General features: G+C 39.5%; 1 protein-coding gene across 9 annotated transcripts in view; it reads right to left on the reverse strand.

Annotated features, from left to right (window-relative positions):
- PUM2 (pumilio RNA binding family member 2) overlaps positions 1-19,610 on the reverse strand; it is a 71,352-nt gene extending 51,742 nt beyond the window's left edge. For 3 of the 9 annotated variants that reach the window (XM_050314327.1, XM_050314324.1, XM_050314322.1), the window contains exon 1: positions 19,519-19,610. The gene's annotated coding sequence lies outside the window, so the exon portion shown is untranslated. Of the gene's footprint in view, positions 1-18,377; positions 18,397-19,518 lie in introns of those variants that run through there. The other 6 variants (XM_050314328.1, XM_050314326.1, XM_050314325.1 and 3 more) reach the window with 3 other exon arrangements.
- Between the last annotated feature and the right edge of the window lie 1,197 nt (positions 19,611-20,807).

A 20,807-nucleotide genomic window follows, 5' to 3' on the forward strand; every position in this document is an offset into this window, starting at 1 on the left:
CTCTCCCATCATGTAGAAACTCACTTCTTCACTTCAGAGGTTTTCATGCCTCTCTTCCCACCCAACAAGTACAGTCTTTGCTCTAAGACTGGCAGAACTGTTTGCACAAGTTTTTCTAAAGTACTGTCAGATGCCCTCAAGCTCAGAATTTTAATCCCTGCAGCCAAATACCGACAGATCTACCAGGCTCACATAAATTAATAATGTGTCTGTGCTGAAACCAGATTTCATAACTATTTATAACAGTTATACTGTTTGCTCCATTTGAAGAGCTGAAGTGATATAATCCAACATAAGTAGGGCATATAGTTTATATTCAATAACTTGGCAGGTTTCTCAAAGTCTTTTAATTGTGTAAGAAATTATCTACTCAAAAGAGTTTCTAAGAAATGCACAGAACAGGAAGAAGAGTGACAGATGCTGCAGAAGTTTGTAGAATAAAAATTTAGACAAGAGGTAGGTGATAAAAAGTTTATATAATGTAATTTTACAAAATGGTAGAAAAAACCCATAAAAACTTGTCCAGAGAGAGTTTTTATAAACAAGAAATTATTTTTAAAAATTAATTAGAATGATTGGTTAAAATAATATTTTCCTTACATTTTTTATCTTATTTAAATGAGCTACAAGAAAACATAATTCTTCAAAAAAGGGGCTGATTGGTCCTTTACTGCTTGTAAATTAAGTGAAGAACTATTTTTAATATATAAGTTTAATCTTCAATGTGAAACAGTTCAGGTATAATCTCATCTAGTTTGGTGAGACTCTTCACCTTCCCCTGCTGCACTCTCACATTGTTCTGCAACTCTCACTCCAATGCTCCTGCATAAATATACCAGAAACAAAAGAGGAAGACACTGAATATATTCAGAAGTTTGAAAACAAAGCTGTGAAATGAAATTTGAATTGCAGTTCCTGTCGAAACATGCTTAATTTAATTTGTGCAGAATTACTTACATGCACGTGACTGAACTTTTTTTTTTTTTCCTGATTTTAAAAATCTACACTTCTCTTATTAAACTGATCAGTCAGCACCACCTCTGGTAACAGAGTAGCAAGTGCTGCTGGTGATGTAACAGAAGTTTAGAGGAAGCCATGAGCCAAATTTCTAACCATTATTGTTTCACTCTATACGGAAAGGCTTTGTCAGTGAGTAATGACTACACAGCTACTTCTGCACAAAGGGTGACATTAATTTGACGTGTTGCTGTTTTGAGACATCATCCTTCACTACTTCATTTGCTCTCATTCAAAAACTTTATTTAGTAAGTTAAAAAACTTTAAAAAACCCTTGAGTGCTCTCTTGGCAATATACTATAGAAATAGGCTTAAAATTTTGCCTTTTCTGAAAATGAAGATTCTCTGTACAAACCCCAAACTTATCAACACACAAGCAGAAACAAGGAACAATTTATCTCAATATACTATATTGATATATATCTCAATATATTTTATTTATACTGAGATAAATATAAATACAATTTAAATATATTATATATTACAATGATTAATGAAACATAAAACTTTCCTTCTAATAGTCAACAAGCTTTTCTTAAATGTGTTAACAAGAATTGGAATACTAGAACCCACAGGCCTAGAATGAAGTAAAAAATTCCATAAATTAACTTTCTACATTACAATCAATACTTCTTTTTTGCTGATGTGTTCTCTTTAGAAGCCTCAAATATCTTCCCTTTTCTGTTTGCTACCAGAGAATCTGAAAAAGATCGCCCCCCACAACCCTCTGAAAAGTAAAAAACAAACCTTAAATTTGTTTGAAAAATTATGGATTTTTTTTTAACACCATCTAAAAAGAATGTGATTTTAAGGAATCCCATGGAACACAACTCATTTATAAACAATATAATTCTACCAAGAAAAATATTTTGTACATGTGTGTAATATACACACACCCTCCCATTAAAAGTGGGGCTGAGGAAATTTGAGAAGTCACGCTGACAGAATTTCCAGGAAATAGTTTTAACAGTTTAATTTTGTGTTACTGCAGAGCTGGCATCACAAACATTCCTCCCACCCCCGGCAGTTCTTGATATGTAACAATCCCCTTCTTCAGAGTATTTCCTTTCATTTTCTTTACTCCAGAATACAGCAAAATCATTTACCATGCATTATATAAATTTCTTAAGGAAACAGTTTTCAAGAACACGACATCAAACCCTAAAGTTTTCTCAGTAATTCTCCTGCCCAGAAGTTTCTGGCATCATGACTTCTCCCTCATGGTCCAATACCCTTTGACCAAACTCTGTTTTGTTTTCTTTTGGGTTTTTTCTTCCCCTGACAGGCAAGGGGTATCCAGGGAACACCAACACAGTCTGATGTTGTCAAAGTGGGGGCTAAAACCACACATGAAGGCATAAAACTACCTAGTCATTATGCAATTAATTGAATAGCTGATAGTCCAAAAAAGAAATCCAGAATTTTTAGACTCCTCACTCCACTATAAGTAGTTGTTGTAAAGAAAACTGCTGACACAACTCACATTTTCTCTGTATCACCAGCAAAAAATGACAGTGAAAAAGCCCAAAGTTTCAAATATATGCCAGTCTGCTTCAAAATCTAACTTGATTTTTTTTTCAGCCTTTAAACACTGCATAACTTCAAGGACAGCAGAGAAGGTAAAACAAGTTTCTTTTGGTGTGTTTTAGTGCCTCCCTTGCTGCAGGGAGGCACGTGTGCTTTCTACTTATCTGTCTACAGCAGGTGAATGGACACTGAAAGAAACTGCTGTTATCAATTATTTCAGCTGTTTTTTAAGGATGTTCTCTTTGGACAAAGTGTATTTAAACTACCCATAGATTTCCATAACCACCTAAAAGCTGAAAAAAATCTTCAATGTGAAACAGTTCAGGTATAATTTCATCTAGTTTGGTGAGACTCTTCACCTTCCCCTGCTGCACTCTCACATTGTTCTGCAACTCTCACTCCAATGCTCCTGCATAAATATACCAGAAACAAAAGAGGAAGACACTGAATATATTCAGAAGTTTGAAAACAAAGCTGTGAAATGAAATTTGAATTGCAGTTCCTGTCGAAACATGCTTAATTTAATTTGGACAGAATTACTTACATGCACGTGACTGAACTTTTTTTTTTTTTCCTGATTTTAAAAATCTACACTTCTCTTATTAAACTGATCAGTCAGCACCACCTCTGGTAATAGAGTAGCAAGTGCTGCTGGTGATGTAACAGAAGTTTAGAGGAAGCCATGAGCCAAATTTCTAACCATTATTGTTTCACTCTATACGGAAAGGCTTTGTCAGTGAGTAATGACTACACAGCTACTTCTGCACAAAGGGTGACATTAATTTGACGTGTTGCTGTTTTGAGACATCATCCTTCACTACTTCATTTGCTCTCATTCAAAAACTTTATTTAGTAAGTTAAAAAACTTTAAAAAACCCTTGAGTGCTCTCTTGGCAATATACTATAGAAATAGGCTTAAAACTTTGCCTTTTCTGAAAATGAAGATTCTCTGTACAAACCCCAAACTTATCAACACACAAGCAGAAACAAGGAACAATTTATCTCAATATACTATATTGACATATATCTCAATATATTTTATTTATACTGAGATAAATATAAATACAATTTAAATATATTATATATTACAATGATTAATGAAACATAAAACTTTCCTTCTAATAGTCAACAAGCTTTTCTTAAATGTGTTAACAAGAATTGGAATACTAGAACCCACAGGTCTAGAATGAAGTAAAAAACTCCATAAATTAACTTTCTACATTACAATCAATACTTCTTTTTTGCTGATGTGTTCTCTTTAGAAGCCTCAAATATCTTCCCTTTTCTGTTTGCTACCAGAGAATCTGAAACAGAAGATCGCCCCCCACAACCCTCTGAAAAGTAAAAAACAAACCTTAAATTTGTTTGAAAAATTATGGATTTTTTTTTAACACCATCTAAAAAGAATGTGATTTTAAGGAATCCCATGGAACACAACTCATTTATAAACAATATAATTCTACCAAGAAAAATATTTTGTACATGTGTGTAATATACACACACCCTCCCATTAAAAGTGGGGCTGAGGAAATTTGAGAAGTCACGCTGACAGAATTTCCAGGAAATAGTTTTAACAGTTTAATTTTGTGTTACTGCAGAGCTGGCATCACAAACATTCCTCCCACCCCCGGCAGTTCTTGATATGTAACAATCCCCTTCTTCAGAGCATTTCCTTTCATTTTCTTTACTCCAGAATACAGCAAAATCATTTACCATGCATTATATAAATTTCTTAAGGAAACAGTTTTCAAGAACACGACATCAAACCCTAAAGTTTTCTCAGTAATTCTCCTGCCCAGAAGTTTCTGGCATCATGACTTCTCCCTCATGGTCCAATACCCTTTGACCAAACTCTGTTTTGTTTTCTTTTGGGTTTTTTCTTCCCCTGACAGGCAAGGGGTATCCAGGGAACACCAACACAGTCTGATGTTGTCAAAGTGGGGGCTAAAACCACACATGAAGGCACAAAACTACCTAGTCATTATGCAATTAATTGAATAGCTGATAGTCCAAAAAAGAAATCCAGAATTTTTAGACTCCTCACTCCACTATAAGTAGTTGTTGTAAAGAAAACTGCTGACACAACTCACATCTTCTCTGTATCACCAGCAAAAAATGACAGTGAAAAAGCCCAAAGTTTCAAATATATGCCAGTCTGCTTCAAAATCTAACTTGATTTTTTTTCAGCCTTTAAACACTGCATAACTTCAAGGACAGCAGAGAAGGTAAAACAAGTTTCTTTTGGTGTGTTTTAGTGCCTCCCTTGCTGCAGGGAGGCACGTGTGCTTTCTACTTATCTGTCTACAGCAGGTGAATGGACACTGAAAGAAACTGCTGTTATCAATTATTTCAGCTGTTTTTTAAGGATGTTCTCTTTGGACAAAGTGTATTTAAACTACCCATAGATTTCCATAACCACCTAAAAGCTGAAAAAAATAGCCAACTGTAAAAAAACCCTAGAGACTACTTCTAATTCAGTAAGCCTCATTTCTAGCTCACTAAGAGCCACAGCTTAGCCTTGGACATTAATATCTCATTAAATGTTGACCAGCATAGTCCTTCAAAGGAAATAAAAAACAGTCTAAAATAGCACCAAAGAATTCACACCAATGACAATAAACAAAACTAAAAAATAAAACAAAGCAGGCTACTTACAATTCAAATTTAAGTAACAAAAAATTCATAATAAAGTCAAAGATTGGCATTGATACATCTGTGCTACAATGGAGTTAAAACCAAATACTTCAACCTTTTCATTCAAGAAGTCAAAAATTTAAGAGCACTTGTACGTAAAAACAGCTATCAGCACACAAACAGCAGAATGTAGGGCAGGCAGAAGCCATAACTGTGGACAAAACCCAAATTATCTAACAAAATACATAAAGGTGATTTTATGAGCAAAATTTCTGGTTAGATGCCTAAATTCCAGGTTATTGATTCTCACCCAAAAGTATTCCCTCAAATCATTTACCAAATTATTTGCTGCCCCTCCTGCTTCCCTTCATATATTTACCCACTTTGTTTTGCTCTGTGTTTACACTGAAGAGAAGTAGCCTTCACATAACTCTTCCATTACCTTCACAAAGACACACAAGGGCCCTCTTCAGCCTGACTTTAATACAAATGGTACCAAATCAAGGTAGATCAGAAAGCTAAATGTAGCTCCTGCATGCAATAAAGCAGTGTCATACACTTTCATAAGCCTCAATTTTAATCATATGAAAAAAAAAGCAAACAACATTCTAAACCTGCAGACAAGAACTTGATTAAGCAAAATAACACTGACCCAAATTTTAAATATTTTAATTTTGACACTTCGACAAATGTAAGAAAGTGAATAAGAGCATATGAAGAAATTCAAGGCAAATGTAAAATGCTTTAATGCCTATATGCAGACATCTTCCCACAAGCTTACTGGCTCCCACCACCTTATCCTGGATGTCTATGCAAAACTCTCCTAGAATGCCTAAAACCAGTCTTAGCTTTGGGACAAAACTCCGTAACGACACAATAACCACATCTGGAACAAGGCCTCTCTTCTAATCCCACCTAGAACCTGGAGCACATGGGAATAAATGCCAAGAAATTCCAGCAGGCTCCGTAAGTCACCAGCTCAGGTCTCTGGTTCCCAGTGTCAGCCTCCAAAGGCTGCTCCCAGCTCACATTACTGCCAGAAGCAGCGACACCGTTCAGGTTTGTGCTACTGTTAGTAATTGCTCACAGACCTGAATTGATTCTGCACAGAGGTACTGCTGCACAAGCACACAGGATAATTTATCTGTATGTAAATCCAAGATAATGCACAGCTGACCACGCACTATTTGTTTGCTGTAATATCAAACCAGACTCACCTATGCTAACTACTGAATAAGCACTAAAGCATGAAGGAATCTGCTTCAAAGAACTCTCAGTCTAAGTGTACCACAAATTACAAAGACTGATACAACAAGACACCGAATTGGTGAAGTGAGAGTAGAGCAGCCATTCCATTCAAACACTCAACAGTGTGTGAGCACCAGGTATTTGGACACACCAAGGCAGGTGGAAATGTAAAGGAGAATGCTGGAAAGCACAAGGATGCTTGAAAGGATAAAACAAAGACACAACTAAGTCCACAAAGAGGTGGTAGCAGTTCACAGCACAGACAATATGCAGTGGGTGGGAACTGGTCTCACCGGCCGAAACTATCACCTGCAGTTGGAAATGTCGTTGAAAAGGTCAGAAACTGTGCAGGTGCATCAAAACAGCAAATGTGACCGGAAGGAGTGATTAGGGAAAAGTCTCTGAAGAACAGAAGGTCACATGGAACAAACTTGTTTGCACAAGTCAGGTGACTGCAATTACTCTCCTCCTGCCCTGGTGGTACTTCATGTTAAGCTGCCTATTCCAGCTACTAAAAATACAAATCAAGTATCTGCAAAATTCAACACTGTCATTTTCTTCTCTCTAGCTGGGGAAATGTTTTAAAGTGTATCACAGAAAATTTCTCCATGTTTTTCTCGCAGTCCAATGACATGAAACCACCTTGCAGTACATCACAAAATACTCCTTTTTGGCTATTTAAAATCAAAGAGAGGGGAAAGACAGATACGTTTAATGTGCTACCAGAACTGAGACTCACAAGCAGGCAATAAGGTGGTATCTCAAGTATGGAGGCTGCAAAATTTAAGGTATTTTTAAACACAAAAAAAGCCCCAACTTTAAAATTCACTCAAAAAACTTACACTTGCCCCAAATTATACAGCACTAGTACAACAGAAAAATCTCACCAAGAACTTATTAAACAAGATGTTTTAACAGGGCATACATTTTCCAAAACAGGAATCAAATAGCCTCACCCCCAGCTCTCCTCTAACCACAACAGAAAATCCTTCCAGTTTAAGATTTCTTTTCCGAATTTGTGATGCTTGAAAATGTTTACTTATTGGCAAGTTCAAGAAGCTGCTTAAATCACACACTTGACATCCACAATCTGGATTTTTAGTTTGGTGGAGCTAAATGCTACTGGAACTAATTGATGAAACTGGCAAACTAAAACCTAAAACCACAGCACAGAAAGACAATGCTTAGAACGAAATTGTTATAGAACCTTCTGCCCGTATAAACAGAAATAAATGATCTTTAGAACAGCTTCAGATGGATGTTGACTTTAGAGGGAGAATGACCCATCAATCAGTTATGACAAAACTTGAGCTTTTACAGTGACGAACTAGCCATTAAGTATTTGTGTTGCATAGTTGATTAACACTTGAAAAAGTCTTTACAAATCTTTTCATGAAAATGATTTTGAAAGCACTTGAAAAATAGTTATATTGCAAAATTATACTTTATTTTTAAACTTAAGTAAAAGTTGCAAAGATAGGAAATAAAGAAATGGACTGCAACCACACAGATTTTTAAGGACAGTCTTCAGCAGAATACATAAAAGGACGAATTAATGATTCAGGATGTGCAACTCCCACTGTAAGGTCAGGAAACAGATTATGTTGTTCTCAATTTGAATGAAGAGATTATGTTCATTGTTTCAAGGGATGGCTACATGACTGTGAGGTCTCATATGGTAAATTATTTCCCAATTTCCATTGCACAAACATATTAGTCTATCTTATTTGAACAACAAACAAAACAACCTCATTGTTTAAAACCAGGGCAAAATTTTTGCTAGGAATTATCCATTTTATCCTGTTAAACACTTCCACATTTTATTAGTTTATTAATATCTAACCATTTTTCATGGCTGTATTAATTCTAATAGACCTCCATGGAAGTCATGCCGAATACTCGCAAAAACTGATACAGCTTCTTCTCCAGACCACAAGTGCCAAAAAGCTCTTGAACTCAGTAAGACTGTTTCCTTTGTTCTCTTCTCTTCTCTCTCTGAAGAAGGGTTTCTCTTTGTTACAGCAGCTACTCACACAACTTCAAGATGTTTGTAAATTCTAACACAAATGAGTTGCAGCAACTGAACTTGTGCAAAGACACAATTTATGTTCTTTTGTTTATAGCATCTCTATCGCTTTGAGTCTTTGAAAAGGCTGCTACAGCCAGAGCTTTCTGTCAGTCTTTTGCTTATCAATTCTTGCTTCTTCAAAAGCAAAAAGCAAAGAAGTACATCATGTTAAAATTCATAACCTAAGTATTTAGCTTAAACTAATTAAGTGTTTAAGTACCTTTGTCATGAGAAAATGGAGTAGATGGAACTGATCTAGGAAAAGACAGGACAAGTAGCTTGGGCAGTATCACACTGCTGTAGCTCTTTGCTTCAGCACATGGGAGAACATTTGCAAGTACTCTGACATCCTAGAAAATATATTTTGAGTTTCCCAAAAATCTAATCTCTGTAACTCCAAATATTATGGACAGACTGCTGATCACTAAGCCTTTGTATCCTAGACAATTCTTCATACAGAAGTGATGTGAACTAATGACAAACAGATCACTAACCTATCTGCAGCCCCATGGGGATGTGAATGAAAGGATGATGCCACATCAGACAGTGGTCTTCCTCAGTTGCTCTGCTAGCAAAGAGACTGAAGTGCTTTATTTTTTTGTCTTGAGGGTCAAAACCACAAGTAAAATAGTTTTTCTACTTAGTTCATTATCCTTTATAACTCTTTTCAATATTATGTATTTTAAAGAAGGATGAATGAGACTCAAGGATGATTGTCTCTAGATTAAGGAGTTTATACTTAACCCTGTCAGTGACTGGATGGTCACTACTGACTTATTATGGAAGGTGACAGTGGTGGTCTCCTGACTCAAATTAACACTTCAGGCTTTGACATCTTGTACTGAGGAGTTGTGCATGCACTATGTTTCAGCTGAGTGTCCAAAGAATTTTGGTTATCACCCCTCATGCAAATGCATGCTCCCCTAGCCTCTGCCCTGCTCTATTCTGCTAATTATTCTGTAGAAGCCCCCTCTCTGCCAGTAAAGTAGTTCACCTTTCCAAAGCGTTTGCCATGAGTAACTGTGGTCCATCACTCCCACTCAGTTACAGCTGAAGGACACAGACTGTGAATGTAACAATATCACGTGTTTCTGTGCCTCTTATTCTGAATGTTCTATGAGTCAATTATGTGAGTTCCGAGCCAGAGTGGTCAATTAATCTGGACACCAACGTGTCAAGTGCACAGTTGGTTGAGACAGAAAATTCTTTTTGCTACATGTAGTGAATCCCATTCAACTGTGGTGTGCTGGAAGTTCCTGCTCTTCTTATGTGTGTGCCACCTGAAGGTCTTCCATTACAGTCTTGATAATTTCCAAATTAACATACATCAAGCCTCAGTCCTACCGTGGATCTCCAGGATAACCCACTTGGATCTTTCTCTGTGCTACCAAAGGCCTCTAATGATACTGTGCATTAACATACAATAGAATATTTTAGTTGGAAGGAATCTTCTAGTCCCACTTCTTGACCACTTCAGCACTGACCAAAAGTTAAAGCTTGTTAGTAATGGCATGAACTGCCTTCCAATTATTGACACGTCAGTGATAATTCCCACAGTTCATTCCTCAATAATCCCTTATTAGGGATAATGACAAGCAATTCTTCAGTCTTTTAACAAGAGTGAAAATTAAGTATCATACTAGACAAATAATTATCTTCCCTAAAGATATTGTTGTGTCTTATGTTTAATAAGATGCTCTTTTGAAGACATTTCAGATGGTTTTCAGAATACCAAGATAATGTTTCCCTAATCTTCCCATGAATTAATTTCTTTGAATTAATGAAGTACATTCATCAACTTCTTATTCTGACTCTTACTGAACTTCTTTAGCATTATGACTAATTTGTAGATTCTTCACAATCCGTCAGTGATTCCAGGCAAGTTGAGCTGTTCCTCTAATTGTTCACAGCAACTCTTTCAACTATGTATCACACAGAGTCAGCCAAAAGTATCAGGTATCCTCTGGTATGAAAGTGAATACAAGGTTTCTCCACATTCCATATTTACTTGAATCCTGTTAAGGCCTCAGTCTCATGTGTATTTCTTGACCAAAGACTAGTGGATCTTCCAAGATAATTTAGCAATCCTCATTTTCAATATATGAAAATTTTTTACTTTTTGTGATTTCTTTTCACTTGAAAAATCCCTCAATTCACAATTTTCCACCTTTGTATTTAACTTTATATATATTCTAACTTCCTACTGAAACACTGGGGCTAGAGCTTCACCAAAAAAATGGTTCAGTCTTGCTATATTTTCTAAAATTTTTTTTACTACTTTGGCATTACCTTACATACTTTGACTGTGGTATGATTATGTTAAAATTTATGTCAAATCCACAGTTTTTAAGCTCCACTTGGACAATGTATGCTGTAGAACTCAGTACCTTCATTTCTACTTCTTATATACACGTCTATCCAGCAATCTGGGCTCTGGTGGTCCTGCCTGAGCAGGGGGGGGGTGGACCAGTGACTTCCAGAGGACTATTCTAACCTGGGAGACTGGATCAAGCACCATGCTGGGGATAAGCTCTTGGGACTTTGGTGGAGAGCTGGGGTTGTTCAGCCTGGAGAAGAGAAGGCTCCCAGAAGACCTTATAGCATCTTCCAGTACCTGAAGGGGTTGGAAGAGAGCTGGAGAGGGAACTGTTTACAAGGGCATGGAGGGATAGGAAAAGGGAGCGTGGCTTTAAACTGTCAGAGGGCAGCTTTATACCGAGTATTAGGAAGAAATTCTTTACTGTGAGGGTGGTGAGGCACTGGAACAGGTTGCCTAGAGAAGTTGTGGATGCCACTGTAAGACTCCATTCTCAGAGCTATGAGCTCACTAAAGGGGTTTTACTTTAAAAATACACAAGGCTCCAAAAATTCACCCACCAAATCTTTTTCAAAAGGGCCTTCAATTCTTTTGATACCTTAAGAGAGAGGACAAGGGAGAAATGCTGCACATGTTTTCTCAAGAGGTACTTTTACTGGCAAACTTTGAAAATAAGGGAACTTATCAAAAGTTTAAAGTGCAACATTCAACCAAAGTAAAGCATTCCACAAAGAACTGACTTAGCACATGATAACCCATACAACTCAGTAAAATTTAACCCCTTCAGTTTTAAGTTATCCAAAATATTAAGAAGGGAGATTAGGAGAAGAAGAAGTAAAGAAAGAGGGAGAAAAAGAGAGAATTATAGCTACCACCCGAAGTCCTGTGCAAGTCCAGCTTCCACGTGTCCAGGCGGCAGAGTCTGAACAACATGGAGAGCACATGTCACTGCTTTGATTTGCTTTGGCCTCCTGTGGCCACACCCCCAATCCCCAGGCAGGACCTCGGGTGTGTCAGACATTCTGAGACTGGGTTAGTGGGTCCAGGGTGCCGTGTGGTGTGGGCAGTGCTCCTGGTGTGACAGCTCTTCCAGGGCTGGGTCAGGGGCTCCAGGGTATGGTGTGGGCAGTACTCCCAGTTCCAGTGACTGAGAGCTGCTCTGGGGCTGACCAAGGGGACTTCAAGGGCCTGGAGTATGGGCAGGACATCACCCCACCTTCGTGAAATTTGACCTATCCCTTTCCTCCCCCCCCCCACATACACTTGAGTTGGTCCGAGCCAATAACTAATATAACAATCCAGTGTCTCACAGCCCCATCCCTGGAAGTGTTCAAGGCCAGGCTGGACAAGGTTCTGAGCAACTTGGACTAATGGATGGTGTCCCAGCCCATGGCAAGGGGGGTTGGAACTGGATGATCTTTAAGATCCCTTCTAACTCAAACCATTCTGCGATTCTGTGAAAATCAGCCATTACAAGATATTTATCTACTACACATGCTCCTATTAGTTTTCATTTTTTCTCCAAATGCATAAAAAAATTTTTTTAATATATTAACCTACACAGTCTGTGTAGTAGACACAGGGTACAATCACAGTTTAACTTCCTCCACTGTTTGCATAGATTTTAAAAAACATTTTCTTTTAGTACTTTTAACTCTAGAGTTGTGTGTTCTCAAAAAAAAAAAAACAAAACCAAACCAAAAAACACAACAAACTAATAACTTCTATCTTAACTAAATCCCAAAAAAACACCAGTACAGAGTTCAAATCAAAGACCTTAAATGGAGAAGCCCCCTGATATGTCCTTGATTTCTGCTAGTTCATATTGCTAGCGAAGAATGAGAGCAGTGAAAAGTGGCACAACAGTGGTAGTGATTACAGTAAGTTAGCAACTGCTATTTTCACATGGATAATACACAGCAAAGTAAGAGTAGCTGAATCTTAATAATGTGCAAAATTCACTAAATCTTCATAATGTGCAAAACCACTGAAGGACTTAAAAAATTAAGACTAGTTTCTATGCAACCCCCATTCCAGTTACCAGAAAACACATATGAGATTCACAACATTTACCTGTGGGAGGAATCCAGAAATATTTTGATGGACCTAACTGAATTAAAAGAAGGTGCTGATTAAGGCATGGCTCTGAGTACTGGGGATGGAAGGCAGGTGGCAGAAGAGAGATGCAACTGTTATTCAGCACTTACCTATCTGTGAATAATTTTATCAACAAAACATATCAGCCTTGGGAAATGCCAGTGAAAATCGGCACCGTTACCTGTGCAACACACTGAGCACTACCAAGGAAAAACCCAACATTATCCTACTCAGGAAGTTTATCCAAGTGGTGAACAAGTAGAATAATGTAAAATCCTAGATTTACAAAACTGCTTTATGGTTTCTGTATAAGTAATAAAGAATGTGATACAGAATGAAGCAGGATGGTAGGGGAAAAAGTTTTTTATTTTGCTATGTAGGCCAATATAAGAGAAAAAAATAGTAAAAGAATAAAGCAAGAAACAAAATGCCAAAAGAAATTACAGAATGAGAAAGAACAGGAGAAGAAAAAACAAACAGGCATTCCCACTTTTAAAGTCAGCAAATTTTGTTTATTTACATTTGCTCCTATATTTACTACATTTTTTGAACACAATCCTAAAATGCTTGAGCAGGTGCAACAAGTCCCTTGTAGACTTAATTGTGGCACACTATAGGAGTCCTGAGGGAAAAAGCCATTCCCATCTGACAAACACAATGAAGCTTTTAAAGCAAACTTGGGAAACTGTATCAAACATCTGGGGGCAAAAAGCCTAAAACAAGATTTTCTTTTTCTTCTAGGTTATAATCTGCAAAAAGTTACATTTTTATCTACACTTCATTCTACTACTTCTATTTCACCTGAATAAAACATTTCTATCTGCAAATATAAAAAGTAAGACTCAGTGCTAAATGCATATCACTTCTCATAAAGCCGACCAGGAGCAAGTGCCTTTTCAAACTGAACCAATTGCTTCCCATAAATTCAAAACTAATGATTTCATTGTATTCTGATAAAAAACAGGTACTCACAGAAATATGAAATGCTTATATAAGTTAAATGAACAGTTCCAACTGAATATTTTAAAATTATTTTATGCACTTTCATTTGTAACTGCTTTAACAAAATTAACTGCAAGTTTTAGGTTTGGACTATTATCCTCTTGAAAAAGTAGCTTAATTCACACATGCTGTTCCTAAAACACAACACAAAACACAGCAAAGAAAAACAAACTGACGCCCCACTGCATGACCAATTGAATGTCATCTCCTGTGGGCCAGTGGTGTTTGCCCCACACAACTGCCCTCTGGTCTGCTGTGCCACCATCCTGGGAACACCCACTGAGGAGTACCTGGATACTGCAAGCAACTGACACCACAATAGGAGATGGTGTGAGGAGTGTTTCCACCTGAATTGCGCCCTGATGTTACGGCAACTACTGTTCCAGCTGCGGCAACCCCTACTCCAACCCCACTGGCTTCCTGACCAATGTTCACATGCATCATTCCTCTGATCTCCTGCCAAGGCACTTCATTCATGCCTAGGAGGACACACGGAATGCTCATTCCACACAGAAACCTAAAAAGAAAAACTCTTCGTAACATAAAAGACTTTCCCACATATCTTTAAATATGCAGCTCTTATAATTAGTATTGGGGAAAAAAAGAAGTCCAAGCAATGTAAGAACAATATTCATCAAACATATTTAATTGATTTAAACTTTAAATTATACATACCATTTCCAAATTAGGAGTCTAAAAGAAAAAAACCTACCAGATTTTTTTTACAAGACAATGTATTATAATGGTAGAGTTCCATATATTATAAATACTTGCCCACATATTTCCTTGCTAAAAAAAAAAAACCAAACCCCAAATACAATTTTCGATCATAACGGCAGCAGTTTTTTACATTATTACTCAGCATGATGTGTAAAACCACCAATTCTCTCATACTGCTATGTCTGATTCTATAATTAGTACACTATGCAACAAAGTAGCACAGAAAACTAACTTCTCTATCTGAACTACATCTCACTTCCACGCCAGTCTCAGTTCTTCCTTCAAATGTGTTAAGCTAAGTAAGATTCTAACACAGTAATTGACATTAAAAGTCTCTAAACCCCAAACAAGAGTACATTTAAAATCATAAAATCATAGAATCATAGAATTAACTGGGTTGGAAGAGACCTCCGAGATCATCAAGTCTTCACAAAATAATTTTAATCTGAGCCTGAAATCTTTAAGTTTGTCATTTTACTTGTGAAGCATTTAAGTCATGGCTTAAAACAAGTATAAATGTCAACAGCAAAAATCTCTGGTATGGACAAAATCCTCTGCAGGACAAAATACCTGCCCCTGCCTGAACACAGACACTTAATGATCTCCACACATTCTTAATCTGCCATAACTGGTGTTACTTTTAGTATGTAAATGGACAAATAGAAGCCCCAAAATACCACCTACAATCTAGCCTTAGTATTTTATGAGGAAGAAAAAAAAATTTAAGTCCAAGAAGTGTCTCACTTTTCATGCTAAACAAAAGTGTTAAGTCCAAATAAAATGTAACATACGTGGAAAGATATTTAATCAGAATACAACACTTAGGTCTGAAATACAGGAAGGAGAAACCACAGTCCTTTAATCTATCTACACAATTCTACCTTTCTCACTGAGCCTTACAGACTACTGAATGTTCCATCTTTAGGGAAATATGTAATATACAGACATGGTATAAGTACTTCTTTTAATAATCTTGGGTTTGTAACGCATAAGATCTAAAGCTACTTTGTCTTATCAGTACTTCTACAGTAAATATTTGCTATAGTAAATACCCTACTAACATGAGTTCTGCACCTTCTAGAAGTGACTAACTCTCCATCGTACCATGCTCAAAACTCAAGTTTAAGCAATATATATCATAACGGAGATAAACAAAAGACACTTGAAAAATATGAGTCAAGCCAGACAGACTCCTTATTTTTAGCTCAACTGCACAAAGTCATCTCCAGCAAGTCTAGCTTTGTATTTAATCAATACACACATGTTAAGAGTTACAGAACTCAATCCAGCTTTTAAAAACTCACTTCCTCTTTAAAGAGATTTATGAGCAAATTCTGTATGAAAATTCATATCAGCCACGTGTATGACTAGTTCAATACATCACCCCAATTCTTCCTCAAAATGACATGGATGAAATCTAAGAGCAAAGTTATGAACGTAGGTCTCACACAACTCTCATTTCCATTAGGATATACATGTTGAGAGCTTAATATGGAAAGACAGACAACCAGACCTATTACCTGTAACCTTAATAACACTGATGAAGCAAAGGGAATCTATCTTGGAATTGTATGAAAAATTAAAATCAAAAATAATCAAAATTACGAAAGGTACACAGGATTACTTAGTCCAATGTACACAAATATTTGTTGAAAATAAATAAGCCTTTTAGAAAGGCTGCAGATGTGCTATTTAGCACAGCCAGCAGAGGACAGAGGATCGTATCACTGCTCAAGTTTAGTGCAAATAGATGCATATGCAGAGCAGTTGGCAAGTAAGTCAGATGTGGATTATTACAGAGACGCTGTTGCTATATTTCGAAGTTTGCATTTCTTTCTCAACTCCTAAAATGGTCGTCATAACCTCCTTAGACATATTTCTTCTACATATATACAACTGCTCTTAAATAGCCATTTTCAGGGGAAAAAAAATCTGTTAAGCAATAATGAAATATAATCTTTAGAGATATTGCTACAGATGACATCTGGTCTTTATTTGTAAACCAAACATTTCACATACCAGCTCTTGCCTACTATTCTAAAAGCCACAGCAGGTATTCTGAGTGAGATCCAAACTAAATCTTGCTATAAATTTTCGGCATGCAAGACATTGCTATAAAAGAAATTTTATATGACTAGTTTGAAATGATACTGAAGCAGCTAGAACTGAATCCCTTTACATGTTTTGATGTAATTTAAAACGCTTTTGTACCATATGACTGTGAAGTGCCTCCAACTTCATTATTAACAGCACTACACAACCAGTATTATTTGTTATAGGAAAAAACCAGTTTTTAGACTAAAGACTTCTTGCCCCATTTCTGAGACAAAAGCCTGGGCACTGGCTTTGTGACAACACTGGAATGGTTGCATTGTGTGGAATAATCAAGACAACAGCTATGTCATGGGTGGGGAAATTAACATTAAACGAGGCAAGCATTTTCAACTAAATTTTCTGAAGAGAAAGAAGATTGATAACTCTCACATACCTATATACACACAATTAGAAATATTTATAAGGCATGTCTAATGAACAGTCTCATGTTGTTTCCTTTGTAGATATTCTATTAGAAACTTTTTTTAAAGAAAATACAATGTATTAATACTTGTTTCACAGGAGATTCCCCACACAGAAAGAATTTAACACTCAAAAGAACTTAAGTTTCTTTTTAGTACAATAAACAGTTAATTTTTATATAACTGCACATTCAAAAAGAAGCAGGAAGACATACAAGCAGGAATTCAAACCATCTACTGGATTACTTGCCTGCATATAAAAACTTGGTCTAATAATTCTGCGGTTTTAGAAACCACTGTACAAAGAAAAAAAAATGAAGTTATCAAGGAGAATGCTTTTACAAATGCTGATTATTCAGTTCACACTCACATATCACTAAATTAAGGGGACGGGGTAATATCTAAAAGCGAACTAGAAAGTGCTGTTGAAAAATCAGCTCTAGTTCACAGTGTTCAACAAGCTCATGTCCTGTTAACATACTTGCCCCAAACATCTGCAACATCTGGCCCACTGAGAACACTGCAGAGAATCACCCAAGGAAAACAGCTCCATAAAGCCAGTGTAAGATCTAATATATACTGTCATAACAAGAAGAATCTTCTCATAAAAAGACAGGCAGCTCTCTCAGCCAACTGCCTGCACTATTGGCTCAATCACGATACCAGAGACATCATAATTGCCTTAGCACTGTGCCAATATCCCCAGAAGAAAAAGATTGAGTACTACAGGGTGATACTATAGGGGAGAAAAAGAGCCGTTCTCATTAATGCAGAAAAAATACTATTCAAATAACATGGACTTTCCGTGCAGCATCCACATAATAAACTGCAGAATGTGCATTATCAAGCAGTTTCTCACAAGCATTTGCCTACTAACCATTCTGCTGGTTTTTTTTTCAACTCCCTGAACACTTCAGGAAACTGTCAGGTGATTTGGTGTCATTTCCACACATATAACCCAAACTACACCACCACTAAATTAGCATTTCCCTTTTTATTCAAGTTTCCTTCTCCCACCTCCCTAGTATATTTATATTCGCGTTGACACAGAGTTGTGGAGCAGAAAAAGGTAGGCAATATTTCCCTCAGCTTCTCAACAAAACTGCGACTGTTGTTAACATCTGTTTTTAAACCCAGGCATGACTAAATATAAAAAAATACTACGCTTTAAGTGTAAAAATGGTAACACTGCATAGTAATTATATTTCAAATGCATTCATATCCCACATACCTGAAGAACTACACCATCAACTCACTGCAAGTAAGAAGGCCTCATCTCTCAGCTGAGATGCAACAAAGAGAAAATAAAATAAACTCCAAAGTATTTTGTTAACATATAGCATGTAAGTGACTTTTAGGCGATACAAGAAGTTTCACCGATTCTCACTGCTCATATACACCTCAGGAAAAAAAAGCATCACAAAATCAGCTGATAAAAACCTCTTTATCACATCTCAAACACGCTGCACATTTTGGTGTTAAGCCATCTTGCTACAAACTGTAAGCCAGAAGAATATAAACCGTGCCGAGTATATTAATTTTCCCTCAAGGAAACAGAGCCTGACCTTATGAAATACACGAAAGAAAACAAAGACAAAAAAAACACCTTTGCACAACGACTGCTAAGGAGATTAAACCCCAAAGTGCTCGCTGCGCGCACGATTCACTCAGGGCAGGGAGCATTTTCCTCAACTTTTTGTTATTGTGGTTCTGCGCAGGCACGTTTGAAGCAGAACCAAACCCCACCGCTTCATTGTGTGCTACCAGCTACCGAAAGCGTTTGGCCTCCTCGCCGCACTCTGAGGAAGCGCTGATTATCCTTGCGAGCACCAAAAAAAAAAAAATAACACAAGTTTTTCGCCCGCTCGAACAAAGCCCGTGCGATCCCAGCCCCGCCACGGCCCGTGGGGTCAGAGCGCCGCCCCCGGCCCCTCTTCCCCCGCGCCGGAGCCCTTTGTGGCCCGGGCGCTGCGCCCGCCCTCGCCTGCCCCGGGCTCTACCGGGCACCGACGCGGCCCCGCACACCCCCGGGCCGGGGGCGGCTCCCCCCGGGCCTCTCGGAGCGCACAAAGCCGCCCCTCCCCGCCCGCCGCCCCTCACGGCGCCCGCTCCGTCCCCACCTCGGCGCCGCTGCCGGGCGGACACAAAGGCGGCGAGGCCGCCGCGCAGGCCCCGCGCCGCCCGGCGACCTGCCACAACATGGCCCCCTCCCTCCTCCTCCTCCTCCTTCTCCCCCTCCTCCCCTCCCTCTGCCCTCCCTCGGCGCAGCCGAGCCCGCAGACAAAAGGGGGCTGGAGGAAGGGGGGCCCGCCCGCGCGCTCCGCCCGCCCGCGGCCTCCCCAGCGCGGCGCCGGCCTCTCCGGGGTACTCACGGGCTGGGCTGGCGGCGATGGAGCCGGAGCGGCCGCTGGGACACCCCTGCCCGCCCGCCGGCCCCTTCCTCCTCTGCCTCCTCCTCCTCCTCCTTCTGCCGCTCCCTCCGGGCGCCGCTCCTTCCTGCCTGCCCTCCCGCCCGCCCGGGGCTCACAACAACATGGCGCGGAGGGTCAGGGACAGCGAGAGCGCGGCAGCCCCTCCCCGGCCGCTCCCCCGGCCGCCGCCGCCGCTCGGCCCCGCCGCCCCTGCCCGCCCCGGCCCCGCCGCGCCTGCGCCCGGCCCGGCCCGGCCCGCGGGAGGCGGAGGGAGGAGGCGGCGGGCCCCGGCCCCTTCCGCCGCGCATGCGCCGCGCGCCGCCCCTCAGCGCGGGCGCCGCGGGAAGGGGGCGGTGCTGTTTGTGTCCCTGTGCCTGTCCCTGTGCCTGTTCCCGCAAATAAGGGGCCAAAACGGGCCTTGGTGTTTGTCTGTGTGTTTCTTCTCACTTCCACTTGCAGTACCCACTTCTGGGCTCCTCAGTGCAAGAAAGATAAGGAGTTACTGGAGAGGGTCCAGCGGAGGTCACAAAGATGAGGGGACTGGAGCATCTCTCTTATGAGGAGACACTGCGGGAGCTGGGCCTGTTCTGTCTAGAGAACAGGAAACCGAGAGGGGATCTCGTTAATGTAAATATCTCAAAGGCAGGTGTCAAGGTGGTCAGAGAATCATAGAATATGCTGCGTTGGAAGGGACCCATCATTATCATCGAGTCCAGCTCCTGGCCCTGGTCAGGACACTGCAAGAATCACACCATGTGCCTTGAGAGCATTGTCCAAGTGCTTCCTGAACTCTGGCAGGCTTGATGCTATGACCACTTCCCTGGGGAGCCTCTTTCAGTGCTCTACCACCTTCTGGGTGAAAATTCTTTTCCTGATATCCCACCTAAAACTCCCCTGACTCAGCTTCGTGCTGCCTCAAATCCTGTTACTGGTCACAAGAGTGAAGAGATCGGTATCTGCCCCTCTGCTTCCCCTTGTGAGGATGCTGAAGGCCACAATGAGATCTCCTCCCTTAGTCTTCTCCAGGCTGAAGTCCCTGGCACCAGAATGGTGACAGACTCTTTTCAGTGGTGCCCAGCAACAGGATGAGGAGCAATGGCCATAAGCAAAAACACAAGAAGCTTCACCTCAACATGAGGAAGAACTTCTTTACACTGAGCATGGCAGAGCACTGGAACAGGCTGCCCCAGGAGGGCATGGAGTTCCTCTCTGGAGACATTCTAAACCCACCTGAATGCCTCCCTGTGTCA

The sequence above is a fragment of the Myiozetetes cayanensis genome, unplaced genomic scaffold, assembly GCF_022539395.1.
Source record: "Myiozetetes cayanensis isolate MyiCay16 unplaced genomic scaffold, myiCay2020 scf2-11, whole genome shotgun sequence".
Lineage (NCBI taxonomy): Eukaryota > Metazoa > Chordata > Aves > Passeriformes > Tyrannidae > Myiozetetes > Myiozetetes cayanensis.